Source organism: Gopherus evgoodei, chromosome 3 (assembly GCF_007399415.2).
Source record: "Gopherus evgoodei ecotype Sinaloan lineage chromosome 3, rGopEvg1_v1.p, whole genome shotgun sequence".
In the NCBI taxonomy this organism is placed as follows: domain Eukaryota; kingdom Metazoa; phylum Chordata; order Testudines; family Testudinidae; genus Gopherus; species Gopherus evgoodei.
The window spans coordinates 10,188,131-10,207,627 of record NC_044324.1 but is presented as its reverse complement, the minus strand read 5'-3'; the positions used below and the strand labels follow the sequence as shown (position 1 = coordinate 10,207,627).

Here is a 19,497-nt window from a genome sequence, read left to right as displayed (position 1 = left end):
CTGGTGTTTTTGCTCACATGCTCAGGGTCTAACCGATGGCCAGATTTGGGGTTGGGAAGGAATTTTCCCTCTGGGCAGACTGGCAAGGACCTGGCCAGGGGGTTGTCTGCCTTGGCAGTTGGGGGCACAGGTTACCTGTTGGAATCATCTGGGCACATCCCACCCTGATGGCACCTTGGTTTCCTGGACTCTGCGTGCGGCTCACGCTGCTGAGAACTGGAATGCTTTAGTCCAGCCCAAGTCCTCAGCTCCACACTGGCCTCTGATCTACAGGAGGTCAGGTCAGATGATCAGATGATCCCTCCTGGCCATAACCAATATGAAATCTGAAACCTCTTGGCCTCTGTCCCCTAGGCTCAGAGAATGACTGAGCTGCTACCGAGCCTGACGGTCCGGCACTTGACTGTCCGCCAGCCCTGAAGCTACACTCCTGCAGCCCCCCCCCCCCCCGAAAATCTGTCCCTTGATTTCCCCCTCTCCCCAAATCTATCACCCCCTTTTCTCTCCAGCACCCTCATTTGCCATCTCAACACTGCACAGATTTGCCTGGTGCTACCTCCAGACCAGAAGCCCTGTCCACCCAGCACAGGTGGGGTGGCCTGCTGAGAGTGCTAGCTCTGCTCTCCTGGTTCCCTCTCACCTGGCTGACCCCTGCTTCACTGGGTGGCCCCCCTCGCTCTCACTTCCCTACTGGTTGGGGTACCACATTCCCTGGCTGAACTTGTCGTCTCCCAAGGTTCCTACTGCCCCTAGGCATGGGGGACTTGTAACCTGCCCTCCCCACCTGTTCAGTCTCGCTGTCCCACTGCCGAACTCTCCAGAGGGCTGGTCTTCAACTCCGTTGGCAGCCCCATGACTACTGGTCCTGTGGCAGTTCCCAGCAGTGCCATTTGTGATCTGCTGGGCTGGGAGCTGCACGGCCCATGGGGCGACGCCAGCCCAGCCTCAGCTTGCAGCCTCCTTGAGGAGGGGCCCTGGGAGTGAGTAAAGCCGGAGGGAAGGGGAGGCAGAAGTAGGCTCTCTCTGTCTTAGCTTGGTCGGGCCCTGGCTTCAAATGCCGCAATGGCCATTGGCCTGACCAGGACTCTGGCTGAGCCTACCGGGTCGTACCTGGCTGGAGTGTATCCGCAGGGAGCAGGGCAGGCTCCCATTCCCCCGCCTAGGCTGAGCAGTGCCGGTGCGTCCCAGGGCTGGCGGGCAGTCCGTGGGCTGGGCATAAAGCCAAGGAGAGCGAGGGCACAGCTATGTCCCAGCCTGCGGTGGGGCCCAAGCTCAGCTCTCCAGCCGTGGTCCCCGACGGGAGGGGTCGTGCCTGCGTGGGGACCGGCCTGTTCCCCCAAGCGCCGGGATCTCCGGTGCAGGCCGGGTTGGGATGGAAGGCGGCGTGAGCCATGGAGGCCAGGAGTGCGGTGCCAGCTGTACAGAGGAACCAGCCCCCGCCTCAAGGGCGGCTCATTGAGCCAATGCTGGAGCAGGGTGGGAAGAGTCGATGACTCCAGCCGTTGTGGGGAAAGTGAAGAGGAAATGGGGTTGGGGGCGTGCAGAGAGAGGCAGGTTATTCCCACAGCACTGGGGCCAGGCCCTGTGCCGGCTGGCTGGAGACGGGAGATGGAAACAAGGGGGCAAGCAGGGCCGAGGCCAGGGGAAGCCAATGGACTGAGTAAGGGGGTGCTGGGGGTGGCCACGGCTCTCCCCCAAAGGGCAGCAGGAGCCAGTGTCCCTGGTGTGGGGCATGCCCAGAGGGGCCGCGCTGGCGGCAGTTTGCAGGGGGGTGTTGGGGGGGTCTAGGCAGGGCGCTGGAAGGAGCCAGGGGCGGTTTGCAGGTGGGTGTCGAGGGAGGGGTCTGGGCAGGGCAGTGGTGGGCGAGGTGCTGGGGGGCAGTATGCGGGGGGGTGTCTGGGTGGGATCTGGGAGGGGCGACGGGGAGCGGTTTGAGGGGGGCGGTCTGGGCAGGGCGCTGGGGTGTGGTTTGCGGGGGGGGGTCGGAGTGGGGTCCGGGCAGGGCTGTGGGGGGCGGTTTGCAGGGAGGGTGTGGGCTGGGCGCAGGGGGGTGTCGGGGGTGGGTCAGAGCATGGAACTGGGGGTGGTTCACAGGGGGGGGGGGTCTGGGCTGGGTGCAGAGGGGTGTCGGGGTGGATCAGGGCAGGGCGCTGGGGGGTGGTTTGCAGGGGGTGTCGGGGGGGTCAGGGTGGGGCACTGGGGGGGACCCAGTGAGGCGCAGGGGGGTGTCAGGGGGGTCCGGGCGGTGCGCTGGGGGGTGGGGTGCAGGGTGGTGTCAGGGGGGTCCGGGCTGGGCACGGGGGGTGGTTCGCGAGGTGGGTCTGGGCTGGGCACAGGCGGTGTCTTGGGGGCTGGACCCTGGGGGGGGGCGGTTCACAGGGGGGTCTGGGTGGGGCGCATGGGGGTGTTGGGGCGGGGTCTGGGCAGGGCCATGGGGGGCGGTTTACAGGGGGGGTCCGAGCAGGGCAGTGGGAGCTGGAAGGAGCCTGGAGGTGCTTTGCGGGGGGGAGGGGGGCTCAGTGTGGGGCGCTGGGGGGTGGTTCGCGGCAGGGGTCTGGGCTGGGCGCAGTGGGGTCTCGGGGGGCCTCCGGGTGGGGTGCTGTGGGGCGGGGTGAAGGGGGGTGTTGGGGGAGCTCTGGGCTGGGCAAGGGGTGGGTCCAGGCTGGGCGCTGGGGGCGGTTTGAGGGGGGGGGTCCGGGCTGGACGCATGGGGGTGTCGGGGTGGGGTCTGGGCAGGGCCATGGGGGGCGGTTTACAGGGGGGGTCCGAGCAGGGCAGTGGGAGCTGGAAGGAGCCGGGAGGCGGTTCGCAGGGGGGGGTCTGGGCTGGGCGCAGGGAGGTGTCAGGGGGTGGGTCAGGGCAGGGCGCTGGGGGGTGCTTTGCAGGGGGGGGTCTGGGCTGGGCGCTGGGAGGTGTCAGGGGTGGGTCAGGGCGGGGCGCTAAGGGGCAGTTCGCAGGAGGGGTCCAGGCGGGGTGCAGGGGGCTGTTGGGGGGGTCTGGGCTGCGCACAGGGGGGTGTCGGGTGGGTCAGAGCGGGGCGCTGGGGGGCAGTTCACAGCAGGGGTTCGGGTGGGGTGCAGGGGGGTGTCGGGGGGGTCTGGGCTGCGCGCAGGGGGGTGTCGGGTGGGTCAGAGCAGGGCGCTGGGGGACAGTTCACAGCAGGGGTTCGGGCGGGGTGCAGGGGGGCGTCGGGGGGGTCTTGGCTGCGCGCAGGGCAGTGTTGGGGGGGTTCTGTGCGGAGAGCAGGGGGGTGTCAGGGGGTGGGTCAGGGCAGGGCGCTGGGGGTGGTTTGCAGGGGGGGTCTGGGCTGGGCGCTAGGGGGTGTCGGGGTGGGTCAGGGCAGGGCGCTGGGGGGTGGTTTGCAGGGGGGGTCTGGGCTGGGCGCTGGGGGGTGTCAGGGGTGGGTCAGGGCGGGGTGCTGGGGGACAGTTTGCAGGAGGGGTCTGGGCGGGGTGCAGGGGAGTGTCGGGGGGGTTCCGGGTGGGGAGCAGGGGGGTGTCGGGGTGGGGTCCGGGCAGGGCCGTGAGGGGTGGTTTGCAGGATGGGTCCAAGCAGGGTGGTGGGAGCTGAAAGGAGCCAGGAGGTGGTTCGCAGGAGGATGTCGGGGGAGGCGATCTGGGCGGGGTGCTGGAGGGCGGTTCACGGGGCGGGTCCGGGCGGGGTGCTGGGGGGTGTTGAGGGGGTTCCGGGTGGGGTGCTGGGGGGCAGGGTGCAGGGGAGTGTCAGGGGGGTCCAGTCGGGGCGCTGGTGGGGGCTGGAAGGAGCCGGGGGCGGTTCGCAGAAGGGGTCTGGGCTGGATGAAGGGGAGTGTGTGGGGGGGGGTCAGGGCAGGGTGCTGGGGAGCGGGTTGCAGGGGGAGTCTGGGCTGGGCGCAGTGGGGTGCTGGGGGGGTTCCAGGCAGGGTGCTGGGGGGCGGTTTGCAGGGGAGATCTGGGCAGGGTGCCAGGGGGCGGTTTGCAGAGGGGGGTCCAGGCAGGGCAGTCAGGGCTGGAAGGAGCCGGGGGCGGTTCGCAGGGGGGGGTAAGGGCTGGGCACAGGGGAGTATCGGGGGGGTCTGGGCTGGGTGCAGGCGGATGCTGGGGGGGATGATCTGGGTTGGGCGCAGGGGCGCATTGGGGGGGTCTGGGCTGGGGACAGGGGGGTAGCGGGGGAGGGGTCTGGGCAGGGCGCTGAGGGACAGTTCGTGGGGGGGGTCAGGGCTGGGCGCTGAGGGACGGTTTGCGGGGGGGGGGTCCGGGCTGGGTGCAGGGTGGCGGTTCGTGGGGGGTGTCCGGGCAGGGTGATGAGGGATGGTTCGCGGGGGCGGGTCATGGCAGGGCGCAGGAGGGTATTGGGGGGCCTGGGGGATAGAGCGCAGGGTGGTGTTTCGTGGGGTGGGGTCCGGGCAGGGCGCTGGAGGACGGAGCGCAGGATCGTATGGGGGGGTCAGGGCTGGGCGCTGGGGGGCGGGGCACAGGGGGGTACCGGGGGGCCTGGGGGGTAGTGCGCAGGGTGGCATTTCACGGGGGGGGTCCGGGCAGGGCGCTGGGGGGGGCGGGGCGCAGGGGGGTATCGGGGGGTCTGGTGCATGGTGGCAGTTCGCGGGGGGGTCCGGGCGGGGCGCTGGGGGGTATAAGGGGGGTCTGGGGGTAGTGCGCAGGGTGGCGGTTCATGGGGGGGGTCCAGCCGGAGCGCTGGGGTGGGTCTGAGGGTAGTGCGCAGGGTGGCGTTTCGTGGGGGGGGGTGTCCGGGCAGGGCGCTGGGGGGCGGGACGCAGTGGGGTATTGGGGGGGTCTGGTGCAGGGTGGCGGTTCGCGGGGGGGGGTCCGGGCGGGGCGGTATCTGGGGGGGGTCTGGGGGTAGTGCGCAGGGTGGCGGTTCGCGGGGGGGGTGTCCGGGCAGGGCGCTGGGGCGCAGAGGGGTATTGGGGGGGGTCTGGTGCAGGGTGGCGGTTCGCGGGGGGGGGGGTCCGGGCGGGGCGGTATCTGGGGGGGGGTCTGGGGGTAGTGCGCAGGGTGGCGGTTCGCGGGGGGGGCGGTATCTGGGGGGGGGGTCTGGGGGTAGTGCGCAGGGTGGCGGTTCGGGGGGGGGTCCGGGGGGGCGGTATCTGGGGGGGGCCTGGGGGTAGTGGCAGGGTGGGCGGTTCGGGGGGGGTCCGGGCGGGGGGCGGTATCTGGGGGGGGCGGGGTAGTGCAGGGTGGCGGTTCGAGGGGGGGTGGGCGGGGCGGTATCTGGGGGGGATGGGGTAGTGCGCAGGGTGGCGGTTCGCGGGGGGGTGTCCGGGCGGGCGCAGGGGGGTATTGGGGGGTATGGTGCAGGGTGGCGGTTCGCGGGGGGGGTCCGGGCGGGGCGCTGGGGGGCGGGGCGGGCGGGTCTGGGGGGAGTGGGGGGTAGGGCGCAGGGTGGCGGTTCGCGGGGGGGGTCCGGGCGGGGCGGTATCGGGGGGGGCCTGGGGGTAGTGCGCAGGGTGGCGGTTCGGGGGGGGGGTGTCCGGGCGGGGCGCAGGGGGGTATTGGGGGGTAGTGCGCAGGGTGGCGGTTCGCGGGGGGGTCCGGGCGGGGCGCTGGGGGGCGGGGCGGTATCTGGGGGTATTGGGGGGTAGTGGCAGGGTGGCGGTTCGGGGGGGGTGTCCGGGCGGGCGCAGGGGGGTATTGGGGGGGTATGCTGCAGGGGCGGTTCGCGGGGGGGTCCAGGCGGGGCGCGGGGGGCGGGAAGTGGCTGCCCCAGACGCAGGTGCCGTTCGGGTCACGCCCCCCCCCGGGTTGGCGGGGCGGCACCAGTGACACGGGGCCCCCCCGGGCCGGCAGAGCCTGGGCCACGCGCGGCTCCGCCCGGGCTCGATCCACCCCCCGCAGCCAAAACATTCAACCGCCAGGTACCGCCGAGGCCCGCCCCTTGTGGCTCGCTCCGCCCTCCGCTGGCCAGCCAATGGGCGAGGACGTTGCTCGGAGGGGAGCGAGCCGGCCAATGGGCGGGCGCGTTGCTGTTGTCGGGCCGGCGGTTGTTTTGGTGTCCAGCGGGCCCGGGCCACGAGGAGCGGGCAGGTGGAGGTGAGAGACTCCGGCTGCGGCTCCTGCCCTGGGGCATGGCACCGCGAGCGAGCCAGCTGCCCCCGACTCCGGCCCCTCCCCGCGCGGCTCCGCGTTACTGCCCTCAGCCCCGCCCCCTCCCTGCGCGCCGGCGTCAGTTCTGTGCCCCCCCGCGCATCCTGTCCCTCAGCCCGCCCCCCCTCGCGCAAGTCCTTCGGCCCCGCCTCCCTGCGCGCCGGCGTCACTGTTCTGTGCCCCCCCGCGCACTGTCCCTCAGCCACGCACCCTCCCTGCGCGCCGGCGTCACTGTTCTGCGCCCCCCCGCGCATCTGTCCTCAGCCCCGCCCCCTCTGCGCGCCGGCGTCACTGTTCTGTGCCCCCCACGCGCATCTGTCCCTCAGCCCGCCCCTCCCTGCGCGCCGGCGTCACTGTTCTGTGACCCCCCCCGCGATCTGTCCCTGCGCCCCGCCCTCCTTGCGAGCCCGGCGTCACTGTTCTGTGCCCCCCCGCGCATCTGCCCTCAGCCCGCCCCCTCCCTGCGCGCCCGCGTCATGTTCTGTGCCCCCCCGCGCATCTGTCCCTGAGCCCCGCCCTCCCTGCGCCCGGCGTCACGTTCTGTGTCCCCCGGCATCTGCCCCTCAGCCCCGCCCCTCCCTGCGCGCCCGGCGTCACTGTTCTGTGCCCCCCCCGCGTATCTGTCCCTGCGCGCCCCCCCTCCCTGCACGCCGGCGTCACTGTTCTGTGCCCCCCACGCGTATCTGTCCTGCGCCCCGCCCCTCCTGCGCGACCAGCGTAACTGTTCTGTGCCCCCCTGCGCATCTGTCCTGCGCCCCGCACCCCCCATGCGCGCCCCCCCCGGCATCTGTCCCTCAGCCCCGCCCCCTCCCTGCGCGCCCGGCGTCATGTTCTGTGCCCCCCCAGCGTATCTGTCCTGCGCCCGCCCCTCCTGCGTGCCAGCGTCACTGTTCTGTGCCCCCCCGGTGCATCTGTCCCTCAGCCCGCCCCCTCGCTGCACGCCCAGCCTAACTGTTCTGTGCCCCCCCGCGCACTTGTCCTGCGCCCCGCCCCCTCCCTGCGCGACCACCCGCGCATCTGTCCTCCAGCTCCACCCCTCCCTGCGCGCCCGGCGTAACTGTTCTGTGCCCCCCCCCCCGCTTATCTGTCCCTGCGCCCCGCCCTCCATTGCGCGCCGGCGTAACTGTTCTGCGCCCCCCCCCGTGCATCTGTCCCTCAGCCCAGCCCCCTCCTGCGCGCCCCGGCGTCATGTTCTGTGCCCCCCCGCGTATCTGTCCCTGCGCCCCGCCCCCTCCCTGCGTGCCCGGCGTCACTGTTCTGTGCCCCCCCGCGCATCTGTCCCTCAGCCCCATCCCTTCCCTGCGCGCCCAGCGTAACTGTTCTGTGCCCCCCCGCGCACTTGTCCCTGCGCCCCCCCCCTCCCTGCGCGCCCCCCCGCGCATCTGTCTCAGCCCCACCCCTCCCTGCGCGCCCGGCGTAACTGTTCTGTGCCCCCCCGTTATCTGTCCCTGCGCCCGCCCTCCTGCGCCCGGCGTAACGTCTCGGCGCCCCCCCGCGCATCTGCCCCTCAGCCCCGCCCCCTCCCTGCACGCCCGGCGTAACTGTTCTGCACCCCCCCCACGTATCTGCCCCTCAGCCCCACCCCCTCCCTGCGCGCCCGGCGTCACTGTTCTGTGCACCGCCCCCGCGTATCTGTCCCTGCGCCCCGCCCCCTCCCTGCGCGCCCGGCGTCACTGTTCTGTGCCCCCCCGCGCATCTGTCCCTCAGCCCCACCGCCTCCCTGCACGCCCCACCTGCGCAATGTCCTGGCCCCGCCCCTCCATGCGCTGGCACATCCTCCCGCAGTGTCCAGTTGCCGGTCTCCTGCCCACCCCCGTCATGTCTGTGACAATGTGAGCGCTCTGTGTCCCCTGCAGCCGCGGCCTCCCCGCTGAACTCGGTGTCCCTGTGGCTTGGATCCGGGGCTGCGGGACCCAGGTGCTTGCTGATGTGTCCCGGCCCAGAACAGGGCCATGGAGCCCACGGGTCTGCGAACAGGGGGCTCTGCTCAGTCTCTGCCCCAGGGAGATGTGGGGGGTCTCGTGCTTCTCATGGGCTGGGACACGGCCGCAACTGCAGGGGCACTGCCTATCACTCGAGGGCATTGGCTGCTAAACCTCAGAGTGTGAGTTCAATCTTGAGGAGGCCATTTTGGGGACTGGTCCTGCTTTGAGCAGGGGGTTGGACTAGATATCCTGAGGGTCCCTTCAACCCTGATATCTATGATTCCTCTTCCATTCAGTCCCACTTGACAGGAGTGGCGGCCATGTCTTGAACAGGTTTGGCTGGAAACCAGAGCTATGTTCTGTTTCAGCTCAGCTTGGGACCCTAGGAAAATAGATGCAGCATTCATTTCCAGCTCTCACCATGTGTGAGGCATTGGCTGCTAAAATCATCTAGAAAACAGTGAGCTGGTCACCAGGATGGTGTGCATCAGGGGTCTGGTGTGTCCTGCCCTGTCAGGGCTGGAGAGATGCTTTGGTGGACCAGCCCATGTTCTGTGTATTGCTCTGCACCAGAGGGAGAAATTTCTGTCCCCTGCTTTCACCAGCTATTCTCCTTCCCAAGGAGGCTGTGTGAAGAGTTCTCCCTTTTTCCTCAGTAACGGCTTGCTGCCTTTTGATCTAGTTATTAGGTGAGATTGAGCGCCATAATATCGGAGTGCCTTTGAGTTGTGCTGTGTTTCACCCATAGGTTCACCAGCTTGAGCAATGATTTGTACTTAGAACCATAAAAAGCAGGAGGGAGGAGGATCCACAAGCAAAACATATATTTGGAAGCCTGTTTCATCTAGCAGGTAAAAAATGGGATACCTTGAGCTGACCTCTCACTGGCAGGCCCATTTACTGCAGCACAACTGATTGGTTCATAAGGAGGTGAACCATGTAGCTTCAACTTGGATTTCATCCTGAAGTTTTGGAGCTCAATACTGTCTCTTGCAAATGTGTGAATGTGATCTCCTCATTTGTGGAAATGTGATGACCCGAAACCTTCCTAGATTCTTCCTCTCCTCCCTGTCCCCCACTGTCCCCCCCACTCCCCAAGGTCATTTTTATATAAGATGTCTTCAGCGTATAAAGCTTTTAGATTACATCCATTCCTGGTGATTTTAGGGGTGGATTGATTCCTTGTGTTCGTTTCACAAGTCTGTCAGTGGTTTCAGATTGCTGTCAGGAGAAAAGAGGGGAGCTCTCTCTTGTCGAGGGTGTCCCTCTCTAGGAGCTGAGCGCTGAGTACTATAAATAAGCTCTTTGCCTTTCCTAGGCTTGGCTTTGTTAACTGTTTTGTTTCTTTCTACCTTCTCTTCACACCTCTCAGTGGGTGTTATTGTTTTTCTTTGGTTAAGATTTTCAAAAGTGGGTGCCTAAAGTTAAGCTTCTAAATCCATATTAAGCACCTAAATAAGTAGCCTGAGATTCAAAAGCAGTCAGTTCCCCACAGCTCCTGCTGATGTGTGTCAGTTTAAGTTTGCCAAATGCTGTGGGATCCTTCAGGATAAAAGGTGCTGTGGAAGCATAGCGAGTACTTTTACGGTGCTGAATAGTGGGCTGCACGTGTATAAGACGTAGAAAACCAGTCTGTGCCCAGAAAGCCTCCAGTCTCAGTTCAGGCCCCATATGGAGCCTGAGCTGGACACACAGGAGGCACGGGAAGGTATGTGGATGGCCACGTAGTCTGGCAAGGAGTGATGTGCTATGCAGTTTGTGTAGGGGCATAACTTGATAGCTCAATTCATGTTTTTGTAGCAAATCCTTGTGGTTCTCAGTGAGGGATTCGGATGAGGCCCTGGAACCAGAAAGGTACAGTATAATGATCACAAGTTAGCAGTGGCTAGGGAGGAGCTTCTAATTGTTGGGTTGTTTCTGCGCTCCTCAGCTCTCAGGGACAGCCCCACAGCAGCCTTGGTGCAGACAAAGGATGAAATCGCACTCTCAGTGGGGGACTAAACATGGAGATACGCTGCGGCGGCCTCTTGTTCAGTTCCAAATTTGACTCAGGGAACCTGGCCCATGTGGAAAAGGTGGAACACCAGGACGGAGAAGGGGACGTAGCTGGGAACAACAGCAGCAGCAGCAGCTCTACTGTGTCTGCGGTGTTTGGCAGCTCCTTGCCCACGGCTGACTATGAATTCAATGTGTGGACCAAGCCCGACTGTGCTGAGACGGAGTATGAAAATGGGAACAGGTAAAGGGACTCGAGAGGACGGTGGAGCTTCTCCTGATGAGCCTTCCTTTCATTCTCCCTGTGCCAAGATGCAAGGCCGACATGAGCTAACAGCTGGAGCCATGCCAATCCTGGCAATTGTTTAGCATGTGGCTCTGTTCCTTGGCCATTCCTTGTCTTCTACTCATGTTCCGTGCTGATGACAGCGTGAACCTTTCTGCTGCAAAGTGCATAAAGGGCACGGAGAAACCAGAGAGCTCCTACTCTGGCACTCTGCAAATCCTTCTGGGGCCTCACTGCCTCTTGCATCCGGGCTAATAGTAAAGCTTCTTGCAGGAGGATGCTTAGCTGGCCATTCTGGGGATGATACCCGTGGTAGACTAGTAGTCAGGTTCTCTTGTAGCCAGTTGGCTTCTGCAGCTCGAATAGGGAAAGAATCAGTCTCTCAAGTCCCTAGAGACCCATGTGGCTGAGCTGCTGTGGGTAGCTTCGTAGAAGAAAGAGACACTTTTATATGCCCACTTCTCTGATTATGCTGCACTCTACTTCAGGAGGCCTGAGGTTGCTGAGCTGACTTAATGCTGGAGTCCCATTCGGGTTCTGACCTTACTGCCAGTGCTCGTGCCCAGCACCAGAGTTGTTGTGGGGTAGCAGACAGTGCTTTTCTGTGGGATAGAAGAATGTCAGCTCCATTACTCAGCTGACAGACTGACCTGGTCCCTCTTTGTGTCATTTTCAGATCCTGGTTTTATTTCAGTGTGAAGGGAGGTGCTCCAGGCAAGCTGATCAAAATCAACATCATGAACATGAACAAACAGAGCAAACTCTATTCCCAAGGCATGTCGCCTTTCGTTAGGACCCTGCCTGTCAGGCCCGCTGGGAGCGCATCCGGGAGCGGCCCACCTTCGAGGTATCCGTGCAGTGAGCACGTCGGGGGATGATGCTGCGTGGAGTTGACGGTGGATTGGTGCGTTGGGGTCAGGTCCCGTCTGCAGCTTTGTGACTCTTTAGCATTCTCTTGGTTCAGTGAGCAGCATGTAAGAGAGGGTTTAACTTTGTAAAGGAAAATGTGAACTCCTGGGTCTCTGTAACAGTCTTACCATGGAGTCAGACAGTCCCTGTGGGCGCTCCAGTCTCTCTTGCCACCCAGGCAAGCTGGATGTAGTGATAAATGATCACTTATCCCCCAAATCATAAAATATTCAGGTTGCTCCCAGTCCCAAGAGGCTCGTTGCTTACCTCAGATCTCACACCAAAGACAACATTGGTAGCCAATCCTATAGTAAACTAACTAAGGATTTAGTAACTAGGAAAAGAGTTACTTACAGATTAAAGCAGGCAACATGTATACACAAATGAGTTTTCGTTCTGTGGTTCCACAAGGTGACAGAGATGTAGTAATTTGTCAGAACTGAATGTCTTTTGAGGTCTAACCCAGGGTGACCCTGATGATCTCTGCTTTTTGTTTCTTAAATTCAACCCTTGTAAGAGTTCAAATAGCAAAGAGACGAAAAATCTTCTTGTCAGTATCTTTAGTTCCCTCTTCCAGAACTCAAGCTGATGGGACACTTGTAGAACCTTCATTGTGGTAAGAAAGCCGTTACACTAGGCTTTGCATTGTGATAGACTCATAGACTTAGGGTCAGAAGGGACCAATATGATCATCTAGTCTGACCTCCTGCACAAAGCGGGCCACAGAACCCTACACATCCACTTCTATAACAAACCCCTAACCTATGTCCGAGTTATTGAAGTCTTCAAATTGTGGTTTGAAGACCTCAAGCTGCAGAGAATCCACCAGCAAGTGACCCATGCCCCACGCTGCAGAGGAAGGCGAAAAACCTCCAGGGCCTCTGCCAATCTGCCCCAGAGGAAAATTCCTTCCCGACCCCAAATATGGTGATCAGCTAAACCTGAGCATGTGGGTAAGACTCATCAGCCAGCACTCAGGAAATAATTCTCTGTAGTAACTCAGATCCATCCCATCCAACATCCCATCACAGACCACTGGGCATACTTATCTGCTGATAATCAAAGATCAATTGCCAAAATTAAGCTATCCCATCATACCATCCCTTCCATAAACTTATCAAGCTTAATCTTAAAGCCAGATATGTCTTTTGCCCCCACTACTCCCCTTGGAAGGCTGTTCCAGAACTTCACGCCTCTAATGGTTAGAAACCTTCATCTAATTTCAAGTCTAAACTTCCTAGTATCCACTTTATACCCATTTGTTCTTGTGTCTACATTGGTACTAAGCTTAAATAATTCCTCTCTCCCTAATATTAATCCCTCTGATATATTTATAAAGAGCAAGCATATCCCCCTCAGCTCTTTTGGCTAGGTAAACAAGTCAAGCTCTTTGAGTTTCCTTTCATAAGGCAGGTTTTCCATTCCTTGGATCATCCTAGTAGCCGTCTCTGAACCTGTTCCAGTTTGAATTCATCCTTCTTAAACATGGGAGACCAGAACTGCACACAGTATTTCAGATGAGGTCTCACCAGCGCCTTATATAACGGTAGTAACACCTCCTTATCTTTGCTGGAAATACCTCGCCTGATGCATCCTAAAACTGCATTAGCTTTTTTAACTGCCATATCACATTGGCGGCTCATGGTCATCCTGTGATCAACCAATACTCCAAGGTCTTTCTCCTCCTCTGTTGCTTCCAACTGATGTGTCCCCAATGTATATCTAAAATTCTTATTAATCCCTAAGTGTATGATCTTGCACTTTTCACTATTAAATTTCATCCTGTTACTATGACTCCAGTTTACAAGGTCATCCAGATCTTCCTGTATGATATCCCGGTCCTTCTCCGTGTTAGCAATACCCCCAGCTTTGTGTCAGCCGCAAACTTTATTAACACATTCCACTCTTTGTGCCAAGGTCAGTAATAAAAAGGTTAAATAAGATTGGTCCCAAAACTGATCCCTGAGGAACTCCACTAGTAACCTCCCTCCAGCCTGACAGTTCACCCTTCAGTACGACTTGTTGGAGTCCCCTTTAACCAGTTCCTTATCCACCTTTCAATTCTCATATTGATCCCATCTTTTCCAATTTAACTAATAATTCCCATGTGGAACCGAGTCAAATGCCTTACTGAAATCGAGGTAAATTAGTCTACTGCATTTCCTTTGTCTAAATAATCTGTCACCTTCTCAAAGGAGATCAGGTTGGTTTGGCACGATCTACCTTTAGTAAAACCATGTTGTAACTTGTCCCAGTTACCATTGACCTCAATGTCGTTAACTACTTTCTCCTTCAAAATTTTTTCCAAGACCTTACATACTACAGATGTCAAACTAACAGGCCTATAGTTACTCGGATCACCTTTTTCCCTTTCTTAAAAATAGGAACTATGTTAGCAATTCTCCAGTCGTACGGTACAACCCCTGAGTTTACCGATTCATTAAAAATTCTTGCTAATGGGCTTGCAATTTCATGCGTCAGTTCCTTTAATATTCTTGGATGATTATCTGGGCCCTCCGATTTTGTCCCATTAAGCTGTTCAAGTTTGGCTTCTACCTCAGATGTGGTAATATCCACCTCCATATCCTCATTCCCGTTTGTCATCCTTCCATTATCCTTAAGCTCCTCGTTAGCCTTATTAAAGACTGAGGCAAAGTACTTATTTAGATATTGGGCCATGCCTAGGTTATCCTTAACCTCCATTCCATCCTCAGTGTTTAGCGGTCCCACTTCTTCTTTCTTTGTTTTCTTCTTATTTATATGGCTATAGAACCTTTTACTGTTGGTTTTAATCCCCTTTGCAAGGTCCAACTCTACATGGCTTTTAGCCTTTCTCACTTTATCCCTATATGTTCTGACCTCACTAAGGTAGCTTTCCTTGCTAATCCCACCCTTCTTCCACTCCTTGTAAGCTGTCTGCTTTTTCTTAATCACCTCTCTGAGATGCTTGCTTATCCAGCTTGGTCTACAACTCCTGCCTATGGTTTTTTTCCCCTTTCTTGGGATGCAGGCTTCTGATAATTTCTGCAGCTGCGACTTAAAGTAATTCCAGGCCTCCTCCGCATTTAGATCCACAAGTTCTTCAGTCCAATCTACTTCCCTAACTAATTTCCTTAATTCTTTAAAGTTAGCCTTTTAGAAGTCAAAAACCCTAGTCCCAGATCTATTTTGTTTATCCTTCCATCTAGTTTGAACTGAATTAGCTCATGATCACTCGAACCAAGGTTGTTCCCTACAATTATTTCTTCTATGAGGTCCTCACTACTCACCAAAACCAAATATAAAATGGCATCCCCTTTTGTTGGTTCTTCAACTACTTGGTGAAGAAATCCATCTGCTATCACATCCAGAAAAATCTGAGCCCTATTATTCTTTCTCGCACTTGTCCTCCAGTCTATATCTGGGAAGTTAAAGTCCCATGATCACACATTTCCCATTAGTGTTACTTCATTAAAAACATTAAAGAGGTCTCTACATATCCAAATCAGATCCGGCGGTCTGTAGCACCCCAAGCACTATCTCAGGGGAGGCTCTAGTAGCTTTTTTTCCCAGTGTGATTTTTGCCCAGACAGACTCTGTCTTGTCCATTCCATCATTCTTATTTCTTTACAAGTATCAGAGGGGTAGCCGTGTTAGTCTGGATCTGTAGAAGCAACAAAGAATCCTGTGGCACTGATAGACTAACAGACATTTTGGAGCATGAGCTTCCGTGGGTGAATACCCACTTCGTCAGATGCACGAAAGCTCATGCTCCAAAACGTCTGTTAGTCTATCAGGTGCCACAGGACTCTTTGCTATTTCTTTACAGTTAACCTCATCATTGATGTACAATGCTACTCCACCACCTTTGCCTTTATTTCTGTCTTTCCTAAACAGCACATAGCCTTCAATACCTGTACTCCAGACATGACTACTATTCCACCATGTTTCTGTTATCCCTATAATATCCGGTTTCACTTCCTGCACCAATAGCTCTAGTTCCTCCATTTTGTTCCCTAGGCTCCTCGCATTAGTGTACAGACATCTTAATTTTTGTCATTTGGCTTCACTGACATCTTTACCTTGTTAGGCACAGACATTCTACCACCAGCATCACCTGTTAGTCTGGTATCTACACTACCCTTCCTCCTTATGTCAATTCTTCTGTCCACGGCTGTATCCCCTCTTACTTTGTTTTCTTCCCTCTCAAAGTTAAGTTCCACAATGGCCCATTTAGTCTTGATAGTTCTTCTGGATGGTGCCTAAGTTCACAAGTTCAGAGCAGGGATTTTTACACTTGTAAAGCAAAATTACTTATTACCTTATAGCACAGGATACAGGCTAATGCAGGCAGCAACTCACAAGCATTTTATAGAGACTAAACACATTCTTACAAGTTCAGCACCCATTTCAAACAATATTAACATACAGGTGGGCTGGGCTGTGAATTTCCAGCTATGAATTTTTCAATGCTCAGCTGATGCTTACAGCCTTGGCAGGAGCTGGCATCTGGTTTACCAGGGTCATGCCCAGAAAACTCCTCCTACAAACTGAAGATCTTTTTTCTCTAATCCTTCGGTTGTAACGATAGCTGGGAAACAGCCTTCGAACTGAAATGCGATTGTTAAGAGAATTCCGTAGTTAAAAAAACCCCATGAATTAAAAACTGCTAGATTGAGAGTCCCTGGAGAGTGGTGGAGGTGAGGGGGGCAGCAGCAGGACCACAGTCTCACTGACACAGGCACTGCTTCACTAATGGGCCTTGCCCTGCCCTGACATGCACTCCTGTGCAGTGAGTTTGGTCTTCTGGCTCCTTCAGCGCTTGGCCTTTGGGGAGGCTGGTTGTTGTTCTGTGTACAGTTGTTGCTGGAGATGGACTGAAAACCAGTAACCCTTGGATTGTGACTCCTGGTGACTGTTACTCTGGGCTTGGTTTGTTTTAGCAACCAATCAAGAGTTGAAAGGCTCTTAATTCCATTGCAGATTTCCTGAGGTGGCCTGTCCCATTTCCATGCCTTTCCTTCCCCAAAAAACAACTCCAAATGCTTGGGCATTTAACCTTATCAGAAAATATATTATGGAAGGGGTGGGATGTTGGGGCTGAATTTAGACTGGAGCTGGATAATTAGATGACATCAACAATTGCAGCAGAACAGGTTCAGATGGTGTCACAGAGTCCCAGTCTCGGTGCTCTGGAACAGCTCTGAACGTAGTCAGCCAGGACTAGTGCAGAATGTCTCCCCTCAGGGTATGTTCTCATTAGGGCAAACCTCCTCGGCTTCAGTGCCTCCTGGGTCTGACCTCGGAGCGTTCGGCTCCCTGCGGTGAGTCCACCTGGGTGGGACACTGGGGAAGCCTTACGCTCTCCCAAAGGGGCCCTGCCTCCCGACTCTGCAGCCAGCAGTGACTCTCCGCCAGCGTGGAAGACAGAAGGTTTATTAGTTGTTGGGAACACAGCATAGAACAGAGCTTATTAGCACGGAAATTAGAAACATTTCGCAAAGGCCATCCTGTGAGAGCCCAATCCCAAGCCCTGAACCCTGGGCTGTCCCCTCTTCAGTCCCCAACCGCTGACTGACCAGCTTCCAGCAGCCCAGCCTCTATCATGCCCAGTTGCCTGTCCTCCAGCCTTTGTCTCTTTCCCTGGGCAAACAGGGCACCTGGCCTCCATCTCTCACTTTGTTCTCCAACTGGCTCTTGCAGAGGATGGGCCCTGGCTATCAATTGCCAGGATACAGAGTGTTGGCCATTGTCTGACCCAGGCAGTCACAGCTGCCCTCTAAGGGTCTCTTATCCCACCACCCACATGCTTGAGTAACGGGGGAAACTGAGGCGCGCACACACAGTATTCAGACAAAACATTAAGACCCGTCCCACTTTGTCACAGATGGGCTAACAGTATTTCAGACTTTGGGTGTCAGCAGATCACCAGAGGGAACAGGAAGAGGTACTCTGTTCTTTCCTGGACAATTTTGCACAAATGGCCTGGTGCATTTTGGGACTTTTCACCTCCCTTTGAAGTCTCAAGTCTTGGTCATTTCTGTTGGGAGGCAGCAAAGTGAGATGGACCAAATGTCTGATCCAGTAAGGCAGAGCCTGTTTTCCTAGGAGGTGGTGTCTGGGCTCCTCGGGGATTCAGAGCAAACATGGGTGGAAGCTGCCTTGATTGTGGGTTTGACTGCAAAGCTGCAGCCACTGTTTAGTGGTGTATACTACTGGTTATAATGGGTTATAATGCTAGAGCCGGGGGGCGGGGGGGGAATGGGCAATTTTTAGGTACAACGAGATGAATTGTAGGATGCCAGCCAGTAGCCATATATGCCATGCTGTGCGCCCAAAGGGGGATGACTGCAGGCTTGTGGGTCTCTGCTCCTGGGAGCCATGCCGGCCACTCAGCATCTGCTTTGTGTGTGTCTGTCCCAGATGAAGGAGACCCAGTTTGTGCTGTCCTTTGTGCACCGTTTCCTGGAGTACCGTGGCACCACCACCTACTTTGCCTTCTGTTACCCCTTCTCATACACGGAGTGCCAGGAGATGCTGGCCCAGCTGGACAGCCGCTTCGAGGAGTGTCAATACATGTCACCCAGCAGGTGCGCACCACCCTTGTTACCCTCTCGCTGCCTGTCTTGCCCCAGCCTTGACATGCTTTCTCTGCTCAAGCATACTTTTTGCAGTGGTTCTGGCCTGGGTAGGGGTTGGGGTAATTGTGCCAGCTGCCCTCTTGTTAGCTGCCATGGGCTTGTATCTCTTATGTCAGCTCTGGAATGAGCAGCCACAGCTGTTTTCTCTGCACTCCTTGGTTCCCAAATGAGTGGTTCTTTGCGAGGGGGAGGTGGCAGAGGGTGCCCTTTGGGCTTTATTTTGGGTCTCCGGGAACAGCATTCTCCATCCCAAGGTCAGACCAGCTTCATGCATTCCCTGTGGGTGGGTCCTGGGTGTATCACTAATTTCCATAGCTCTCAGCTGCCTGGGACCCAAGTGTAGGGACGGGCAGTGGGGGGTCTGTAGCGTCCCTGGTTTCGCAGCCTCAGTGTTGTTTCATACTGAGGAGCAGAGGTGCTGGAGGGTCTGTAATGTGGAAAGGGGGGAGTGGAACCATTGCTGCCCCCAGCGCTGCCTTTTGAGAGAGGGTTTAGAAGACCTGGCTAAGCAAAGGCTTCATTCCTTTTTAGCTTCCTGGCTGCAGAACATCCTCTCACACAGACCTTTTCCCTTCCTCGGCAGCCGATCCCAGGGGAGGTCCATACCTCCTGGGGCTGATCATCAGCACCAGGTATTCTGGCTGCGTGATGCTTGCACCAAAGACTGTCCTCTTTCTGGGAATAGCTTCTGCTCCCTTTCTCAGAAGCTCATTCTGATCTCTGCAGCACTGTTCTATGTTGCAGTCTCTCCCACCTCCATTGCTTCCTGGCCTGGAGACTCTTCCATACTCTGCTGTTATAGCCCTAAACCATTTTCCTTAGACAAGCAGAAAGTAATTCATTATCTCAAGGCAAATCAAAGGCATTCACTCCTCTCAGTGACCTTGTGAATGTCATTCCTCTGCTGATGGCTTTCCAGGGAGGTTTCAGGGAATCGAAGAAATCAGCTGGATATGAAAAGGCAGTTGATGTTGGCACATGAAGCCTGTGGTCTCTGAGCACAAAGAGCTGCAGTTCCATGACAGCCCCTGGCCTTTCTTAGGCTCTAGTTTGACATGGTGTACAGGAGCTGGAGCAGCCGGAGCAGAGAGCTCTCACTTGTAGCTTCAGAAAGACACAGGAAACTGGACTATGAATCCAGCCAGTTGCTCCATGTTTACATACCCAGCCTGAAGTTACACATGTTCATCTCATGCTGCTGAAGTCCGTGGCATTGCCGAGGGATGAATTTGGCCTTCTCACACCAGTGCTCTCTGCTGTGTCAGGCTTGGGTGAGTGGGAAATCCCTGTGTGATACTTGGTTGTGCTTCCTGCTGCTGCACTCTCCCTCCCAGGGGTCACAAGGGTCTCCTTGGGATTGGGAACTATCTTTTCCTTTTGGCTGAGCAAGTTCCCTCTTCCTGATCCCAGACCAGACTCCTCTGCTGCTTTTGAAGAGTGAATGTCCTCTTGAAAGCTCAGGTCTGGCGTCCTTCCACAGGTCTTGGGGTGGTGCCGATGGCAGGACACCTGACTAGAAGAGCCAACAGCAAGCTGTCTGCTCCTGTCCCACTGAAGGGAGGCAGTCCCAGCCTGCCCTGGGTGCTTTCAAGGAATGGTGAGCGTTCCCTGCAGAGCCAGTGACGGGCAGGGTTGTAGACATTCTGCATATTTCCCTGGATTCCTGCCTTAATCTGTGT

General features: G+C 57.7%; 1 pseudogene; it reads left to right on the top strand.

Annotated features, from left to right (window-relative positions):
- Positions 1-9,981: 9,981 nt before the first annotated feature.
- LOC115647997 lies at positions 9,982-19,443 on the top strand (annotated as a pseudogene).
- Positions 19,444-19,497: the final 54 nt, after the last annotated feature.